Source organism: Lissotriton vulgaris, chromosome 1_1 (assembly GCF_964263255.1).
Source record: "Lissotriton vulgaris chromosome 1_1, aLisVul1.2, whole genome shotgun sequence".
NCBI lineage: Eukaryota > Metazoa > Chordata > Amphibia > Caudata > Salamandridae > Lissotriton > Lissotriton vulgaris.
In genome coordinates this window covers 200,378,869-200,395,896 of record NC_141685.1, presented here as the reverse complement: position 1 = coordinate 200,395,896, position 17,028 = coordinate 200,378,869, and the positions used below count along the sequence as shown (strand labels likewise).

General features: G+C 49.2%; 29 non-coding genes across 29 annotated transcripts; 19 read left to right on the top strand and 10 right to left on the bottom strand.

Moving 5' to 3' along the window:
* Positions 1-961: 961 nt before the first annotated feature.
* On the top strand, positions 962-1,035 carry TRNAN-GUU (transfer RNA asparagine (anticodon GUU)). The gene has a single exon. It is a non-coding gene; the product is annotated as a tRNA-Asn (tRNA).
* Positions 1,036-1,263: 228 nt separating this feature from the next.
* On the top strand, positions 1,264-1,335 carry TRNAW-CCA (transfer RNA tryptophan (anticodon CCA)). Its single transcript has one exon. It is a non-coding gene; the product is annotated as a tRNA-Trp (tRNA).
* Positions 1,336-1,406: 71 nt separating this feature from the next.
* TRNAG-GCC (transfer RNA glycine (anticodon GCC)) lies at positions 1,407-1,477 on the bottom strand. The gene has a single exon. It is a non-coding gene; the product is annotated as a tRNA-Gly (tRNA).
* A 1,161-nt stretch (positions 1,478-2,638) lies between these two features.
* Positions 2,639-2,712, top strand: TRNAN-GUU (transfer RNA asparagine (anticodon GUU)). Its single transcript has one exon. It is a non-coding gene; the product is annotated as a tRNA-Asn (tRNA).
* Positions 2,713-2,948: 236 nt separating this feature from the next.
* TRNAW-CCA (transfer RNA tryptophan (anticodon CCA)) lies at positions 2,949-3,020 on the top strand. Its single transcript has one exon. It is a non-coding gene; the product is annotated as a tRNA-Trp (tRNA).
* Positions 3,021-3,091: 71 nt separating this feature from the next.
* On the bottom strand, positions 3,092-3,162 carry TRNAG-GCC (transfer RNA glycine (anticodon GCC)). Its single transcript has one exon. It is a non-coding gene; the product is annotated as a tRNA-Gly (tRNA).
* A 1,161-nt stretch (positions 3,163-4,323) lies between these two features.
* Positions 4,324-4,397, top strand: TRNAN-GUU (transfer RNA asparagine (anticodon GUU)). Its single transcript has one exon. It is a non-coding gene; the product is annotated as a tRNA-Asn (tRNA).
* Positions 4,398-4,633: 236 nt separating this feature from the next.
* On the top strand, positions 4,634-4,705 carry TRNAW-CCA (transfer RNA tryptophan (anticodon CCA)). Its single transcript has one exon. It is a non-coding gene; the product is annotated as a tRNA-Trp (tRNA).
* Positions 4,706-4,776: 71 nt separating this feature from the next.
* Positions 4,777-4,847, bottom strand: TRNAG-GCC (transfer RNA glycine (anticodon GCC)). The gene has a single exon. It is a non-coding gene; the product is annotated as a tRNA-Gly (tRNA).
* Positions 4,848-5,992: 1,145 nt separating this feature from the next.
* On the top strand, positions 5,993-6,066 carry TRNAN-GUU (transfer RNA asparagine (anticodon GUU)). Its single transcript has one exon. It is a non-coding gene; the product is annotated as a tRNA-Asn (tRNA).
* A 236-nt stretch (positions 6,067-6,302) lies between these two features.
* Positions 6,303-6,374, top strand: TRNAW-CCA (transfer RNA tryptophan (anticodon CCA)). Its single transcript has one exon. It is a non-coding gene; the product is annotated as a tRNA-Trp (tRNA).
* Positions 6,375-6,445: 71 nt separating this feature from the next.
* TRNAG-GCC (transfer RNA glycine (anticodon GCC)) lies at positions 6,446-6,516 on the bottom strand. The gene has a single exon. It is a non-coding gene; the product is annotated as a tRNA-Gly (tRNA).
* Positions 6,517-7,661: 1,145 nt separating this feature from the next.
* Positions 7,662-7,735, top strand: TRNAN-GUU (transfer RNA asparagine (anticodon GUU)). Its single transcript has one exon. It is a non-coding gene; the product is annotated as a tRNA-Asn (tRNA).
* A 228-nt stretch (positions 7,736-7,963) lies between these two features.
* Positions 7,964-8,035, top strand: TRNAW-CCA (transfer RNA tryptophan (anticodon CCA)). Its single transcript has one exon. It is a non-coding gene; the product is annotated as a tRNA-Trp (tRNA).
* Positions 8,036-8,106: 71 nt separating this feature from the next.
* Positions 8,107-8,177, bottom strand: TRNAG-GCC (transfer RNA glycine (anticodon GCC)). Its single transcript has one exon. It is a non-coding gene; the product is annotated as a tRNA-Gly (tRNA).
* A 1,161-nt stretch (positions 8,178-9,338) lies between these two features.
* TRNAN-GUU (transfer RNA asparagine (anticodon GUU)) lies at positions 9,339-9,412 on the top strand. Its single transcript has one exon. It is a non-coding gene; the product is annotated as a tRNA-Asn (tRNA).
* A 236-nt stretch (positions 9,413-9,648) lies between these two features.
* TRNAW-CCA (transfer RNA tryptophan (anticodon CCA)) lies at positions 9,649-9,720 on the top strand. Its single transcript has one exon. It is a non-coding gene; the product is annotated as a tRNA-Trp (tRNA).
* A 71-nt stretch (positions 9,721-9,791) lies between these two features.
* Positions 9,792-9,862, bottom strand: TRNAG-GCC (transfer RNA glycine (anticodon GCC)). Its single transcript has one exon. It is a non-coding gene; the product is annotated as a tRNA-Gly (tRNA).
* A 1,161-nt stretch (positions 9,863-11,023) lies between these two features.
* TRNAN-GUU (transfer RNA asparagine (anticodon GUU)) lies at positions 11,024-11,097 on the top strand. The gene has a single exon. It is a non-coding gene; the product is annotated as a tRNA-Asn (tRNA).
* Positions 11,098-11,333: 236 nt separating this feature from the next.
* TRNAW-CCA (transfer RNA tryptophan (anticodon CCA)) lies at positions 11,334-11,405 on the top strand. The gene has a single exon. It is a non-coding gene; the product is annotated as a tRNA-Trp (tRNA).
* A 71-nt stretch (positions 11,406-11,476) lies between these two features.
* On the bottom strand, positions 11,477-11,547 carry TRNAG-GCC (transfer RNA glycine (anticodon GCC)). The gene has a single exon. It is a non-coding gene; the product is annotated as a tRNA-Gly (tRNA).
* Positions 11,548-12,708: 1,161 nt separating this feature from the next.
* Positions 12,709-12,782, top strand: TRNAN-GUU (transfer RNA asparagine (anticodon GUU)). Its single transcript has one exon. It is a non-coding gene; the product is annotated as a tRNA-Asn (tRNA).
* Positions 12,783-13,163: 381 nt separating this feature from the next.
* TRNAG-GCC (transfer RNA glycine (anticodon GCC)) lies at positions 13,164-13,234 on the bottom strand. Its single transcript has one exon. It is a non-coding gene; the product is annotated as a tRNA-Gly (tRNA).
* Positions 13,235-14,395: 1,161 nt separating this feature from the next.
* On the top strand, positions 14,396-14,469 carry TRNAN-GUU (transfer RNA asparagine (anticodon GUU)). The gene has a single exon. It is a non-coding gene; the product is annotated as a tRNA-Asn (tRNA).
* Positions 14,470-14,705: 236 nt separating this feature from the next.
* Positions 14,706-14,777, top strand: TRNAW-CCA (transfer RNA tryptophan (anticodon CCA)). The gene has a single exon. It is a non-coding gene; the product is annotated as a tRNA-Trp (tRNA).
* Positions 14,778-14,848: 71 nt separating this feature from the next.
* Positions 14,849-14,919, bottom strand: TRNAG-GCC (transfer RNA glycine (anticodon GCC)). Its single transcript has one exon. It is a non-coding gene; the product is annotated as a tRNA-Gly (tRNA).
* Positions 14,920-16,080: 1,161 nt separating this feature from the next.
* On the top strand, positions 16,081-16,154 carry TRNAN-GUU (transfer RNA asparagine (anticodon GUU)). Its single transcript has one exon. It is a non-coding gene; the product is annotated as a tRNA-Asn (tRNA).
* A 236-nt stretch (positions 16,155-16,390) lies between these two features.
* TRNAW-CCA (transfer RNA tryptophan (anticodon CCA)) lies at positions 16,391-16,462 on the top strand. Its single transcript has one exon. It is a non-coding gene; the product is annotated as a tRNA-Trp (tRNA).
* Positions 16,463-16,533: 71 nt separating this feature from the next.
* On the bottom strand, positions 16,534-16,604 carry TRNAG-GCC (transfer RNA glycine (anticodon GCC)). The gene has a single exon. It is a non-coding gene; the product is annotated as a tRNA-Gly (tRNA).
* Positions 16,605-17,028: the final 424 nt, after the last annotated feature.

Below are 17,028 nucleotides of genomic sequence, written 5' to 3'. Positions count from 1 at the left end.
CTGGCTTGGTACTAGAGTTGTGGTTATCAGGGCATGATGGCAGGCTGCTCCTGACAGAAGTGGCTCACAGAATGCACCCGCCAGATCACCAGCACTATTGTGTTTCAGATCATGTCACTGAACTCTCCTCCTGGAAAATCCTTCCCACCGGCTTTGCCAGATTCTGTGTCCTCCCCAAAATGCTGGGGTGAAACGGGCAGAGTTCTGCGCCCTGCGCCCCTTTACGCGTCCCTAATGCCATCCCAACGCGCCCTGGTCGGGCTTAGATCACTGGAGCCTCTGGAGATCAAGAACTCCGGAAGCCTAGGGTCAGGCCTATTGCAGAGGCATCTTGTGCCTGGCCATTCCGGGATTGTTGTGTTTCAGGGCCTAGCCATCAATACTCCTGGGATTTCTTTCCAGGAGAACCCTCATGTCCCTGTCCTCCCACAAGCCCGAGCTTTTATGTAAAATAAAGTGTGCTCTGTGGGCCTTCCCCTATGTGCTCTCTGCCTAATCTCTTTCTCCCAAGCTGAGCTCTGCAGGTAAATGTATCTATCTGACTGAGGGGCTAGGGAGGGCCTTTCCCAGCAGTCTTACAAGCCAAGAGTTCAGAGAAAGCACCTGCTCTGGGAAGGAGACTCTGCTCACAGAGAAGACAAGTCCAACATAACACAGTGAAGATGGGATGGGCAAGACACACGCCTCACGGGCTGGTAGCACGCAAACAGAGGAGCAGGGAGCTACGCTAAGCAGGCAAAGAGAAAAGTCATGTATGAGTCTCATGCACTGTGACCGGTAGTAATACTGGCTCTAACACCATTAGACAGTAGTCTACACATCATAAATTACAACAGTAACAAGACACTAAGCAAATGACAAATGCTGTATGGCATAAAGACGCCTTATATAATACAAGCTCCAAGCAGGCGCACACATGTCAAGACATATATTGAGTCTCAGGAAATGTATACAGTCAATAGTCTCTGTGGCGCAATCGGTTAGCGCGTTCGGCTGTTAACCGAAAGGTTGGTGGTTCAAGCCCACCCAGGGACGTTGCCTTTTGTCTGCATGAAACACAGATTTGCTCTTTCCTGCGTGCGATCCTTTCCCTGAATAGTTCAATCCTCAGCGTTCTCACTGCACCTGCAGTCAATTTCAATAATTAGGATAGAAAACAAAAGGCCAAGCCCTGTAATACAACCGTAGGCATATAAGCAGAGGAAAATAAGTCAAAAGGCCCACAGCATTTGTTCATCTGGCATCAAAGGCTGCAAGTGTAAGGACCTCGTGGCGCAACGGTAGCGCGTCTGACTCCAGATCAGAAGGTTGCGTGTTCAAATCACGTCGGGGTCACTGCTTACCATTTTATTCCCCACTGAGTTCATATATATCATTTCGAAAACAAAGTCAAAAGAAAGCAACCTTGCATTGGCCGGGAATCGAACCCGGGCCTCCCGCATGGCAGGCGAGAATTCTACCACTGAACCACCAATGCTTCACATGGTGTGTTCACAGCAAGAGCTCTGTCCAAGACAGTGGTCAGGTTCACACACTTAAATTGTACACATATGAACAAAGTGTGCGCAGCAGACATGATAACGCCAACGTTTCACATGATGATGGCAAGAATCAGATGCAGGAGACTATAAGTAATAATGTCTTTGCATTTGCTGAGGTCACTGGCTTGGTACTAGAGTTGTGGTTATCAGGGCATGATGGCAGGCTGCTCCTGACAGAAGTGGCTCACAGAATGCACCCGCCAGATCACCAGCACTATTGTGTTTCAGATCATGTCACTGAACTCTCCTCCTGGAAAATCCTTCCCACTGGCTTTGCCAGATTCTGTGTCCTCCCCAAAATGCTGGGGTGAAACGGGCAGAGTTCTGTGCCCTGCGCCCCTTTACGCGTCCCTAACGCCATCCCAACGCGCCCTGGTCGGGCACAGCCCTGGTCGGGCTTAGATCACTGGAGCCTCTGGAGATCAAGAACTCCGGAAGCCTAGGGTCAGGCCTATTGCAGAGGCATCTTGTGCCTGGCCATTCCGGGATTGTTGTGTTTCAGGGCCTAGCCATCAATACTCCTGGGATTTCTTTCCAGGAGAACCCTCATGTCCCTGTCCTCCCACAAGCCCGAGCTTTTATGTAAAATAAAGTGTGCTCTGTGGGCCTTCCCCTATGTGCTCTCTGCCTAATCTCTTTCTCCCAAGCTGAGCTCTGCAGGTAAATGTATCTATCTGACTGAGGGGCTAGGGAGGGCCTTTCCCAGCAGTCTTACAAGCCAAGAGTTCAGAGAAAGCACCTGCTCTGGGAAGGAGACTCTGCTCACAGAGAAGACAAGTCCAACATAACACAGTGAAGATGGGATGGGCAAGACACACGCCTCACGGGCTGGTAGCACGCAAACAGAGGAGCAGGGAGCTACGCTAAGCAGGCAAAGAGAAAAGTCATGTATGAGTCTCATGCACTGTGACCGGTAGTAATACTGGCTCTAACACCATTAGACAGTAGTCTACACATCATAAATTACAACAGTAACAAGACACTAAGCAAATGACAAATGCTGTATGGCATAAAGACGCCTTATATAATACAAGCTCCAGGCAGGCGCACACATGTCAAGACATATATTGAGTCTCAGGAAATGTATACAGTCAATAGTCTCTGTGGCGCAATCGGTTAGCGCGTTCGGCTGTTAACCGAAAGGTTGGTGGTTCAAGCCCACCCAGGGACGTAGCCTTTTGTCTGCATGAAACACAGATACGTACCTTTGCTCTTTCCTGCGTGCGATCCTTTCCCTGAATAGTTCAATCCTCAGCGTTCTCACTGCACCTGCAGTCAATTTCAATAATTAGGATAGAAAACAAAAGGCCAAGCCCTGTAATACAACCGTAGGCATATAAGCAGAGGAAAATAAGTCAAAAGGCCCACAGCATTTGTTCATCTGGCATCGAAGGCTGCAAGTGTAAGGACCTCGTGGCGCAACGGTAGCGCGTCTGACTCCAGATCAGAAGGTTGCGTGTTCAAATCACGTCGGGGTCACTGCTTACCATTTTATTCCCCACTGAGTTCATATATATCATTTCGAAAACAAAGTCAAAAGAAAGCAACCTTGCATTGGCCGGGAATAGAACCCGGGCTTCCCGCGTGGCAGGCGAGAATTCTACCACTGAACCACCAATGCTTCACATGGTGTGTTCACAGCAAGAGCTCTGTCCAAGACAGTGGTCAGGTTCACACACTTAAATTGTACACATATGAACAAAGTGTGCGCAGCAGACATGATAACGCCAACGTTTCACATGATGATGGCAAGAATCAGATGCAGGAGACTATAAGTAATAATGTCTTTGCATTTGCTGAGGTCACTGGCTTGGTACTAGAGTTGTGGTTATCAGGGCATGATGGCAGGCTGCTCCTGACAGAAGTGGCTCACAGAATGCACCCGCCAGATCACCAGCACTATTGTGTTTCAGATCATGTCACTGAACTCTCCTCCTGGAAAATCCTTCCCACTGGCTTTGCCAGATTCTGTGTCCTCCCCAAAATGCTGGGGTGAAACGGGCAGAGTTCTGCGCCCTGCGCCCCTTTACGCGTCCCTAACGCCATCCCAACGCGCCCTGGTCGGGCACAGCCCTGGTCGGGCTTAGATCACTGGAGCCTCTGGAGATCAAGAACTCCGGAAGCCTAGGGTCAGGCCTATTGCAGAGGCATCTTGTGCCTGGCCATTCCGGGATTGTTGTGTTTCAGGGCCTAGCCATCAATACTCCTGGGATTTCTTTCCATGAGAACCCTCATGTCCCTGTCCTCCCACAAGCCCGAGCTTTTATGTAAAATAAAGTGTGCTCTGTGGGCCTTCCCCTATGTGCTCTCTGCCTAATCTCTTTCTCCCAAGCTGAGCTCTGCAGGTAAATGTATCTATCTGACTGAGGGGCTAGGGAGGGCCTTTCCCAGCAGTCTTACAAGCCAAGAGTTCAGAGAAAGCACCTGCTCTGGGAAGGAGACTCTGCTCACAGAGAAGACAAGTCCAACATAACACAGTGAAGATGGGATGGGCAAGACACACGCCTCACGGGCTGGTAGCACGCAAACAGAGGAGCAGGGAGCTACGCTAAGCAGGCAAAGAGAAAAGTCATGTATGAGTCTCATGCACTGTGACCGGTAGTAATACTGGCTCTAACACCATTAGACAGTAGTCTACACATCATAAATTACAACAGTAACAAGACACTAAGCAAATGACAAATGCTGTATGGCATAAAGACGCCTTATATAATACAAGCTCCAGGCAGGCGCACACATGTCAAGACATATATTGAGTCTCAGGAAATGTATACAGTCAATAGTCTCTGTGGCACAATCGGTTAGCGCGTTCGGCTGTTAACCGAAAGGTTGGTGGTTCAAGCCCACCCAGGGACGTAGCCTTTTGTCTGCATGAAACACAGATACGTACCTTTGCTCTTTCCTGCGTGCGATCCTTTCCCTGAATAGTTCAATCCTCAGCGTTCTCACTGCACCTGCAGTCAATTTCAATAATTAGGATAGAAAACAAAAGGCCAAGCCCTGTAATACAACCGTAGGCATATAAGCAGAGGAAAATAAGTCAAAAGGCCCACAGCATTTGTTCATCTGGCATCGAAGGCTGCAAGTGTAAGGACCTTGTGGCGCAACGGTAGCGCGTCTGACTCCAGATCAGAAGGTTGCGTGTTCAAATCACGTCGGGGTCACTGCTTACCATTTTATTCCCCACTGAGTTCATATATATCATTTCGAAAACAAAGTCAAAAGAAAACAACCTTGCATTGGCCGGGAATCGAACCCGGGCCTCCCGCGTGGCAGGCGAGAATTCTACCACTGAACCACCAATGCTTCACATGGTGTGTTCACAGCAAGAGCTCTGTCCAAGACAGTGGTCAGGTTCACACACTTAAATTGTACACATATGAACAAAGTGTGCGCAGCAGACATGATAACGCCAACGTTTCACATGATGATGGCAAGAATCAGATGCAGGAGACTATAAGTAATAATGTCTTTGCATTTGCTGAGGTCACTGGCTTGGTACTAGAGTTGTGGTTATCAGGGCATGATGGCAGGCTGCTCCTGACAGAAGTGGCTCACAGAATGCACCCGCCAGATCACCAGCACTATTGTGTTTCAGATCATGTCACTGAACTCTCCTCCTGGAAAATCCTTCCCACTGGCTTTGCCAGATTCTGTGTCCTCCCCAAAATGCTGGGGTGAAACGGGCAGAGTTCTGCGCCCTGCGCCCCTTTACGCGTCCCTAATGCCATCCCAACGCGCCCTGGTCGGGCTTAGATCACTGGAGCCTCTGGAGATCAAGAACTCCGGAAGCCTAGGGTCAGGCCTATTGCAGAGGCATCTTGTGCCTGGCCATTCCGGGATTGTTGTGTTTCAGGGCCTAGCCATCAATACTCCTGGGATTTCTTTCCAGGAGAACCCTCATGTCCCTGTCCTCCCACAAGCCCGAGCTTTTATGTAAAATAAAGTGTGCTCTGTGGGCCTTCCCCTATGTGCTCTCTGCCTAATCTCTTTCTCCCAAGCTGAGCTCTGCAGGTAAATGTATCTATCTGACTGAGGGGCTAGGGAGGGCCTTTCCCAGCAGTCTTACAAGCCAAGAGTTCAGAGAAAGCACCTGCTCTGGGAAGGAGACTCTGCTCACAGAGAAGACAAGTCCAACATAACACAGTGAAGATGGGATGGGCAAGACACACGCCTCACGGGCTGGTAGCACGCAAACAGAGGAGCAGGGAGCTACGCTAAGCAGGCAAAGAGAAAAGTCATGTATGAGTCTCATGCACTGTGACCGGTAGTAATACTGGCTCTAACACCATTAGACAGTAGTCTACACATCATAAATTACAACAGTAACAAGACACTAAGCAAATGACAAATGCTGTATGGCATAAAGACGCCTTATATAATACAAGCTCCAGGCAGGCGCACACATGTCAAGACATATATTGAGTCTCAGGAAATGTATACAGTCAATAGTCTCTGTGGCGCAATCGGTTAGCGCGTTCGGCTGTTAACCGAAAGGTTGGTGGTTCAAGCCCACCCAGGGACGTAGCCTTTTGTCTGCATGAAACACAGATACGTACCTTTGCTCTTTCCTGCGTGCGATCCTTTCCCTGAATAGTTCAATCCTCAGCGTTCTCACTGCACCTGCAGTCAATTTCAATAATTAGGATAGAAAACAAAAGGCCAAGCCCTGTAATAAAACCGTAGGCATATAAGCAGAGGAAAATAAGTCAAAAGGCCCACAGCATTTGTTCATCTGGCATCGAAGGCTGCAAGTGTAAGGACCTCGTGGCGCAACGGTAGCGCGTCTGACTCCAGATCAGAAGGTTGCGTGTTCAAATCACGTCGGGGTCACTGCTTACCATTTTATTCCCCACTGAGTTCATATATATCATTTCGAAAACAAAGTCAAAAGAAAGCAACCTTGCATTGGCCGGGAATCGAACCCGGGCCTCCCGCGTGGCAGGCGAGAATTCTACCACTGAACCACCAATGCTTCACATGGTGTGTTCACAGCAAGAGCTCTGTCCAAGACAGTGGTCAGGTTCACACACTTAAATTGTACACATATGAACAAAGTGTGCACAGCAGACATGATAACGCCAACGTTTCACATGATGATGGCAAGAATCAGATGCAGGAGACTATAAGTAATAATGTCTTTGCATTTGCTGAGGTCACTGGCTTGGTACTAGAGTTGTGGTTATCAGGGCATGATGGCAGGCTGCTCCTGACAGAAGTGGCTCACAGAATGCACCCGCCAGATCACCAGCACTATTGTGTTTCAGATCATGTCACTGAACTCTCCTCCTGGAAAATCCTTCCCACTGGCTTTGCCAGATTCTGTGTCCTCCCCAAAATGCTGGGGTGAAACGGGCAGAGTTCTGCGCCCTGCGCCCCTTTACGCGTCCCTAATGCCATCCCAACGCGCCCTGGTCGGGCTTAGATCACTGGAGCCTCTGGAGATCAAGAACTCCGGAAGCCTAGGGTCAGGCCTATTGCAGAGGCATCTTGTGCCTGGCCATTCCGGGATTGTTGTGTTTCAGGGCCTAGCCATCAATACTCCTGGGATTTCTTTCCAGGAGAACCCTCATGTCCCTGTCCTCCCACAAGCCCGAGCTTTTATGTAAAATAAAGTGTGCTCTGTGGGCCTTCCCCTATGTGCTCTCTGCCTAATCTCTTTCTCCCAAGCTGAGCTCTGCAGGTAAATGTATCTATCTGACTGAGGGGCTAGGGAAGGCCTTTCCCAGCAGTCTTACAAGCCAAGAGTTCAGAGAAAGCACCTGCTCTGGGAAGGAGACTCTGCTCACAGAGAAGACAAGTCCAACATAACACAGTGAAGATGGGATGGGCAAGACACACGCCTCACGGGCTGGTAGCACGCAAACAGAGGAGCAGGGAGCTACGCTAAGCAGGCAAAGAGAAAAGTCATGTATGAGTCTCATGCACTGTGACCGGTAGTAATACTGGCTCTAACACCATTAGACAGTAGTCTACACATCATAAATTACAACAGTAACAAGACACTAAGCAAATGACAAATGCTGTATGGCATAAAGACGCCTTAGATAATACAAGCCCCAAGCAGGCGCACACATGTCAAGACATATATTGAATCTCAGGAAATGTATACAGTCAATAGTCTCTGTGGCGCAATCGGTTAGCGCGTTCGGCTGTTAACCGAAAGGTTGGTGGTTCAAGCCCACCCAGGGACGTTGCCTTTTGTCTGCATGAAACACAGATTTGCTCTTTCCTGCGTGCGATCCTTTCCCTGAATAGTTCAATCCTCAGCGTTCTCACTGCACCTGCAGTCAATTTCAATAATTAGGATAGAAAACAAAAGGCCAAGCCCTGTAATACAACCGTAGGCATATAAGCAGAGGAAAATAAGTCAAAAGGCCCACAGCATTTGTTCATCTGGCATCGAAGGCTGCAAGTGTAAGGACCTCGTGGCGCAACGGTAGCGCGTCTGACTCCAGATCAGAAGGTTGCGTGTTCAAATCACGTCGGGGTCACTGCTTACCATTTTATTCCCCACTGAGTTCATATATATCATTTCGAAAACAAAGTCAAAAGAAAGCAACCTTGCATTGGCCGGGAATCGAACCCGGGCCTCCCGCGTGGCAGGCGAGAATTCTACCACTGAACCACCAATGCTTCACATGGTGTGTTCACAGCAAGAGCTCTGTCCAAGACAGTGGTCAGGTTCACACACTTAAATTGTACACATATGAACAAAGTGTGCGCAGCAGACATGATAACGCCAACGTTTCACATGATGATGTCAAGAATCAGATGCAGGAGACTATAAGTAATAATGTCTTTGCATTTGCTGAGGTCACTGGCTTGGTACTAGAGTTGTGGTTATCAGGGCATGATGGCAGGCTGCTCCTGACAGAAGTGGCTCACAGAATGCACCCGCCAGATCACCAGCACTATTGTGTTTCAGATCATGTCACTGAACTCTCCTCCTGGAAAATCCTTCCCACTGGCTTTGCCAGATTCTGTGTCCTCCCCAAAATGCTGGGGTGAAACGGGCAGAGTTCTGCGCCCTGCGCCCCTTTACGCGTCCCTAACGCCATCCCAACGCGCCCTGGTCGGGCACAGCCCTGGTCGGGCTTAGATCACTGGAGCCTCTGGAGATCAAGAACTCCGGAAGCCTAGGGTCAGGCCTATTGCAGAGACATCTTGTGCCTGGCCATTCCGGGATTGTTGTGTTTCAGGGCCTAGCCATCAATACTCCTGGGATTTCTTTCCATGAGAACCCTCATGCCCCTGTCCTCCCACAAGCCCGAGCTTTTATGTAAAATAAAGTGTGCTCTGTGGGCCTTCCCCTATGTGCTCTCTGCCTAATCTCTTTCTCCCAAGCTGAGCTCTGCAGGTAAATGTATCTATCTGACTGAGGGGCTAGGGAGGGCCTTTCCCAGCAGTCTTACAAGCCAAGAGTTCAGAGAAAGCACCTGCTCTGGGAAGGAGACTCTGCTCACAGAGAAGACAAGTCCAACATAACACAGTGAAGATGGGATGGGCAAGACACACGCCTCACGGGCTGGTAGCACGCAAACAGAGGAGCAGGGAGCTACGCTAAGCAGGCAAAGAGAAAAGTCATGTATGAGTCTCATGCACTGTGACCGGTAGTAATACTGGCTCTAACACCATTAGACAGTAGTCTACACATCATAAATTACAACAGTAACAAGACACTAAGCAAATGACAAATGCTGTATGGCATAAAGACGCCTTATATACTACAAGCTCCAGGCAGGCGCACACATGTCAAGACATATATTGAGTCTCAGGAAATGTATACAGTCAATAGTCTCTGTGGCGCAATCGGTTAGCGCGTTCGGCTGTTAACCGAAAGGTTGGTGGTTCAAGCCCACCCAGGGACGTAGCCTTTTGTCTGCATGAAACACAGATACGTACCTTTGCTCTTTCCTGCGTGCGATCCTTTCCCTGAATAGTTCAATCCTCAGCGTTCTCACTGCACCTGCAGTCAATTTCAATAATTAGGATAGAAAACAAAAGGCCAAGCCCTGTAATACAACCGTAGGCATATAAGCAGAGGAAAATAAGTCAAAAGGCCCACAGCATTTGTTCATCTGGCATCGAAGGCTGCAAGTGTAAGGACCTCGTGGCGCAACGGTAGCGCGTCTGACTCCAGATCAGAAGGTTGCGTGTTCAAATCACGTCGGGGTCACTGCTTACCATTTTATTCCCCACTGAGTTCATATATATCATTTCGAAAACAAAGTCAAAAGAAAACAACCTTGCATTGGCCGGGAATCGAACCCGGGCCTCCCGCGTGGCAGGCGAGAATTCTACCACTGAACCACCAATGCTTCACATGGTGTGTTCACAGCAAGAGCTCTGTCCAAGACAGTGGTCAGGTTCACACACTTAAATTGTACACATATGAACAAAGTGTGCGCAGCAGACATGATAACGCCAACGTTTCACATGATGATGGCAAGAATCAGATGCAGGAGACTATAAGTAATAATGTCTTTGCATTTGCTGAGGTCACTGGCTTGGTACTAGAGTTGTGGTTATCAGGGCATGATGGCAGGCTGCTCCTGACAGAAGTGGCTCACAGAATGCACCCGCCAGATCACCAGCACTATTGTGTTTCAGATCATGTCACTGAACTCTCCTCCTGGAAAATCCTTCCCACTGGCTTTGCCAGATTCTGTGTCCTCCCCAAAATGCTGGGGTGAAACGGGCAGAGTTCTGCGCCCTGCGCCCCTTTACGCGTCCCTAACGCCATCCCAACGCGCCCTGGTCGGGCACAGCCCTGGTCCGGCTTAGATCACTGGAGCCTCTGGAGATCAAGAACTCCGGAAGCCTAGGGTCAGGCCTATTGCAGAGGCATCTTGTGCCTGGCCATTCCGGGATTGTTGTGTTTCAGGGCCTAGCCATCAATACTCCTGGGATTTCTTTCCATGAGAACCCTCATGCCCCTGTCCTCCCACAAGCCCGAGCTTTTATGTAAAATAAAGTGTGCTCTGTGGGCCTTCCCCTATGTGCTCTCTGCCTAATCTCTTTCTCCCAAGCTGAGCTCTGCAGGTAAATGTATCTATCTGACTGAGGGGCTAGGGAGGGCCTTTCCCAGCAGTCTTACAAGCCAAGAGTTCAGAGAAAGCACCTGCTCTGGGAAGGAGACTCTGCTCACAGAGAAGACAAGTCCAACATAACACAGTGAAGATGGGATGGGCAAGACACACGCCTCACGGGCTGGTAGCACGCAAACAGAGGAGCAGGGAGCTACGCTAAGCAGGCAAAGAGAAAAGTCATGTATGAGTCTCATGCACTGTGACCGGTAGTAATACTGGCTCTAACACCATTAGACAGTAGTCTAAACATCATAAATTACAACAGTAACAAGACACTAAGCAAATGACAAATGCTGTATGGCATAAAGACGCCTTATATAATACAAGCTCCAGGCAGGCGCACACATGTCAAGACATATATTGAGTCTCAGGAAATGTATACAGTCAATAGTCTCTGTGGTGCAATCGGTTAGCGCGTTCGGCTGTTAACCGAAAGGTTGGTGGTTCAAGCCCACCCAGGGACGTAGCCTTTTGTCTGCATGAAACACAGATACGTACCTTTGCTCTTTCCTGCGTGCGATCCTTTCCCTGAATAGTTCAATCCTCAGCGTTCTCACTGCACCTGCAGTCAATTTCAATAATTAGGATAGAAAACAAAAGGCCAAGCCCTGTAATACAACCGTAGGCATATAAGCAGAGGAAAATAAGTCAAAAGGCCCACAGCATTTGTTCATCTGGCATCGAAGGCTGCAAGTGTAAGGACCTCGTGGCGCAACGGTAGCGCGTCTGACTCCAGATCAGAAGGTTGCGTGTTCAAATCACGTCGGGGTCACTGCTTACCATTTTATTCCCCACTGAGTTCATATATATCATTTCGAAAACAAAGTCAAAAGAAAGCAATCTTGCATTGGCCGGGAATCGAACCCGGGCCTCCCGCGTGGCAGGCGAGAATTCTACCACTGAACCACCAATGCTTCACATGGTGTGTTCACAGCAAGAGCTCTGTCCAAGACAGTGGTCAGGTTCACACACTTAAATTGTACACATATGAACAAAGTGTGCGCAGCAGACATGATAACGCCAACGTTTCACATGATGATGTCAAGAATCAGATGCAGGAGACTATAAGTAATAATGTCTTTGCATTTGCTGAGGTCACTGGCTTGGTACTAGAGTTGTGGTTATCAGGGCATGATGGCAGGCTGCTCCTGACAGAAGTGGCTCACAGAATGCACCCGCCAGATCACCAGCACTATTGTGTTTCAGATCATGTCACTGAACTCTCCTCCTGGAAAATCCTTCCCACTGGCTTTGCCAGATTCTGTGTCCTCCCCAAAATGCTGGGGTGAAACGGGCAGAGTTCTGCGCCCTGCGCCCCTTTACGCGTCCCTAACGCCATCCCAACGCGCCCTGGTCGGGCACAGCCCTGGTCGGGCTTAGATCACTGGAGCCTCTGGAGATCAAGAACTCCGGAAGCCTAGGGTCAGGCCTATTGCAGAGACATCTTGTGCCTGGCCATTCCGGGATTGTTGTGTTTCAGGGCCTAGCCATCAATACTCCTGGGATTTCTTTCCATGAGAACCCTCATGCCCCTGTCCTCCCACAAGCCCGAGCTTTTATGTAAAATAAAGTGTGCTCTGTGGGCCTTCCCCTGTGTGCTCTCTGCCTAATCTCTTTCTCCCAAGCTGAGCTCTGCAGGTAAATGTATCTATCTGACTGAGGGGCTAGGGAGGGCCTTTCCCAGCAGTCTTACAAGCCAAGAGTTCAGAGAAAGCACCTGCTCTGGGAAGGAGACTCTGCTCACAGAGAAGACAAGTCCAACATAACACAGTGAAGATGGGATGGGCAAGACACACGCCTCACGGGCTGGTAGCACGCAAACAGAGGAGCAGGGAGCTACGCTAAGCAGGCAAAGAGAAAAGTCATGTATGAGTCTCATGCACTGTGACCGGTAGTAATACTGGCTCTAACACCATTAGACAGTAGTCTACACATCATAAATTACAACAGTAACAAGACACTAAGCAAATGACAAATGCTGTATGGCATAAAGACGCCTTATATACTACAAGCTCCAGGCAGGCGCACACATGTCAAGACATATATTGAGTCTCAGGAAATGTATACAGTCAATAGTCTCTGTGGCGCAATCGGTTAGCGCGTTCGGCTGTTAAACGAAAGGTTGGTGGTTCAAGCCCACCCAGGGACGTAGCCTTTTGTCTGCATGAAACACAGATACGTACCTTTGCTCTTTCCTGCGTGCGATCCTTTCCCTGAATAGTTCAATCCTCAGCGTTCTCACTGCACCTGCAGTCAATTTCAATAATTAGGATAGAAAACAAAAGGCCAAGCCCTGTAATACAACCGTAGGCATATAAGCAGAGGAAAATAAGTCAAAAGGCCCACAGCATTTGTTCATCTGGCATCGAAGGCTGCAAGTGTAAGGACCTCGTGGCGCAACGGTAGCGCGTCTGACTTCAGATCAGAAGGTTGCGTGTTCAAATCACGTCGGGGTCACTGCTTACCATTTTATTCCCCACTGAGTTCATATATATATCATTTCGAAAACAAAGTCAAAAGAACGCAACCTTGCATTGGCCGGGAATCGAACCCGGGCCTCCCGCGTGGCAGGCGAGAATTCTACCACTGAACCACCAATGCTTCACATGGTGTGTTCACAGCAAGAGCTCTGTCCAAGACAGTGGTCAGGTTCACACACTTAAATTGTACACATATGAACAAAGTGTGCGCAGCAGACATGATAACGCCAACGTTTCACATGATGATGGCAAGAATCAGATGCAGGAGACTATAAGTAATAATGTCTTTGCATTTGCTGAGGTCACTGGCTTGGTACTAGAGTTGTGGTTATCAGGGCATGATGGCAGGCTGCTCCTGACAGAAGTGGCTCACAGAATGCACCCGCCAGATCACCAGCACTATTGTGTTTCAGATCATGTCACTGAACTCTCCTCCTGGAAAATCCTTCCCACTGGCTTTGCCAGATTCTGTGTCCTCCCCAAAATGCTGGGGTGAAACGGGCAGAGTTCTGCGCCCTGCGCCCCTTTACGCGTCCCTAACGCCATCCCAACGCGCCCTGGTCGGGCACAGCCCTGGTCCGGCTTAGATCACTGGAGCCTCTGGAGATCAAGAACTCCGGAAGCCTAGGGTCAGGCCTATTGCAGAGGCATCTTGTGCCTGGCCATTCCGGGATTGTTGTGTTTCAGGGCCTAGCCATCAATACTCCTGGGATTTCTTTCCATGAGAACCCTCATGCCCCTGTCCTCCCACAAGCCCGAGCTTTTATGTAAAATAAAGTGTGCTCTGTGGGCCTTCCCCTATGTGCTCTCTGCCTAATCTCTTTCTCCCAAGCTGAGCTCTGCAGGTAAATGTATCTATCTGACTGAGGGGCTAGGGAGGGCCTTTCCCAGCAGTCTTACAAGCCAAGAGTTCAGAGAAAGCACCTGCTCTGGGAAGGAGACTCTGCTCACAGAGAAGACAAGTCCAACATAACACAGTGAAGATGGGATGGGCAAGACACACGCCTCACGGGCTGGTAGCACGCAAACAGAGGAGCAGGGAGCTACGCTAAGCAGGCAAAGAGAAAAGTCATGTATGAGTCTCATGCACTGTGACCGGTAGTAATACTGGCTCTAACACCATTAGACAGTAGTCTAAACATCATAAATTACAACAGTAACAAGACACTAAGCAAATGACAAATGCTGTATGGCATAAAGACGCCTTATATAATACAAGCTCCAGGCAGGCGCACACATGTCAAGACATATATTGAGTCTCAGGAAATGTATACAGTCAATAGTCTCTGTGGCGCAATCGGTTAGCGCGTTCGGCTGTTAACCGAAAGGTTGGTGGTTCAAGCCCACCCAGGGACGTAGCCTTTTGTCTGCATGAAACACAGATACGTACCTTTGCTCTTTCCTGCGTGCGATCCTTTCCCTGAATAGTTCAATCCTCAGCGTTCTCACTGCACCTGCAGTCAATTTCAATAATTAGGATAGAAAACAAAAGGCCAAGCCCTGTAATACAACCGTAGGCATATAAGTAGAGGAAAATAAGTCAAAAGGCCCACAGCATTTGTTCATCTGGCATCGAAGGCTGCAAGTGTAAGGACCTCGTGGCCCAACGGTAGCGCGTCTGACTCCAGATCAGAAGGTTGCGTGTTCAAATCACGTCGGGGTCACTGCTTACCATTTTATTCCCCACTGAGTTCATATATATCATTTCGAAAACAAAGTCAAAAGAAAGCAACCTTGCATTGGCCGGGAATCGAACCCGGGCCTCCCGCGTGGCAGGCGAGAATTCTACCACTGAACCACCAATGCTTCACATGGTGTGTTCACAGCAAGAGCTCTGTCCAAGACAGTGGTCAGGTTCACACACTTAAATTGTACACATATGAACAAAGTGTGCGCAGCAGACATGATAACGCCAACGTTTCACATGATGATGGCAAGAATCAGATGCAGGAGACTATAAGTAATAATGTCTTTGCATTTGCTGAGGTCACTGGCTTGGTACTAGAGTTGTGGTTATCAGGGCATGATGGCAGGCTGCTCCTGACAGAAGTGGCTCACAGAATGCACCCGCCAGATCACCAGCACTATTGTGTTTCAGATCATGTCACTGAACTCTCCTCCTGGAAAATCCTTCCCACTGGCTTTGCCAGATTCTGTGTCCTCCCCAAAATGCTGGGGTGAAACGGGCAGAGTTCTGCGCCCTGCGCCCCTTTACGCGTCCCTAACGCCATCCCAACGCGCCCTGGTCGGGCACAGCCCTGGTCGGGCTTAGATCACTGGAGCCTCTGGAGATCAAGAACTCCGGAAGCCTAGGGTCAGGCCTATTGCAGAGGCATCTTGTGCCTGGCCATTCCGGGATTGTTGTGTTTCAGGGCCTAGCCATCAATACTCCTGGGATTTCTTTCCATGAGAACCCTCATGTCCCTGTCCTCCCACAAGCCCGAGCTTTTATGTAAAATAAAGTGTGCTCTGTGGGCCTTCCCCTATGTGCTCTCTGCCTAATCTCTTTCTCCCAAGCTGAGCTCTGCAGGTAAATGTATCTATCTGACTGAGGGGCTAGGGAGGGCCTTTCCCAGCAGTCTTACAAGCCAAGAGTTCAGAGAAAGCACCTGCTCTGGGAAGGAGACTCTGCTCACAGAGAAGACAAGTCCAACATAAAACAGTGAAGATGGGATGGGCAAGACACACGCCTCACGGGCTGGTAGCACGCAAACAGAGGAGCAGGGAGCTACGCTAAGCAGGCAAAGAGAAAAGTCATGTATGAGTCTCATGCACTGTGACCGGTAGTAATACTGGCTCTAACACCATTAGACAGTAGTCTAAACATCATAAATTACAACAGTAACAAGACACTAAGCAAATGACAAATGCTGTATGGCATAAAGACGCCTTATATAATACAAGCTCCAGGCAGGCGCACACATGTCAAGACATATATTGAGTCTCAGGAAATGTATACAGTCAATAGTCTCTGTGGCGCAATCGGTTAGCGCGTTCGGCTGTTAACCGAAAGGTTGGTGGTTCAAGCCCACCCAGGGACGTAGCCTTTTGTCTGCATGAAACACAGATACGTACCTTTGCTCTTTCCTGCGTGCGATCCTTTCCCTGAATAGTTCAATCCTCAGCGTTCTCACTGCACCTGCAGTCAATTTCAATAATTAGGATAGAAAACAAAAGGCCAAGCCCTGTAATACAACCGTAGGCATATAAGCAGAGGAAAATAAGTCAAAAGGCCCACAGCATTTGTTCATCTGGCATCGAAGGCTGCAAGTGTAAGGACCTCGTGGCCCAACGGTAGCGCGTCTGACTCCAGATCAGAAGGTTGCGTGTTCAAATCACGTCGGGGTCACTGCTTACCATTTTATTCCCCACTGAGTTCATATATATCATTTCGAAAACAAAGTCAAAAGAAAGCAACCTTGCATTGGCCGGGAATCGAACCCGGGCCTCCCGCGTGGCAGGCGAGAATTCTACCACTGAACCACCAATGCTTCACATGGTGCATTCACAGCAAGAGCTCTGTCCAAGACAGTGGTCAGGTTCACACACTTAAATTGTACACATATGAACAAAGTGTGCGCAGCAGACATGATAACGCCAACGTTTCACATGATGATGGCAAGAATCAGATGCAGGAGACTATAAGTAATAATGTCTTTGCATTTGCTGAGGTCACTGGCTTGGTACTAGAGTTGTGGTTATCAGGGCATGATGGCAGGCTGCTCCTGACAGAAGTGGCTCACAGAATGCACCCGCCAGATCACCAGCACTATTGTGTTTCAGATCATGTCACTGAACTCTCCTCCTGGAAAATCCTTCCCACTGGCTTTGCCAGATTCTGTGTCCTCCCCAAAATGCTGGGGTGAAACGGGCAGAGTTCTGCGCCCTGCGCCCCTTTACGCGTCCCTAACGCCA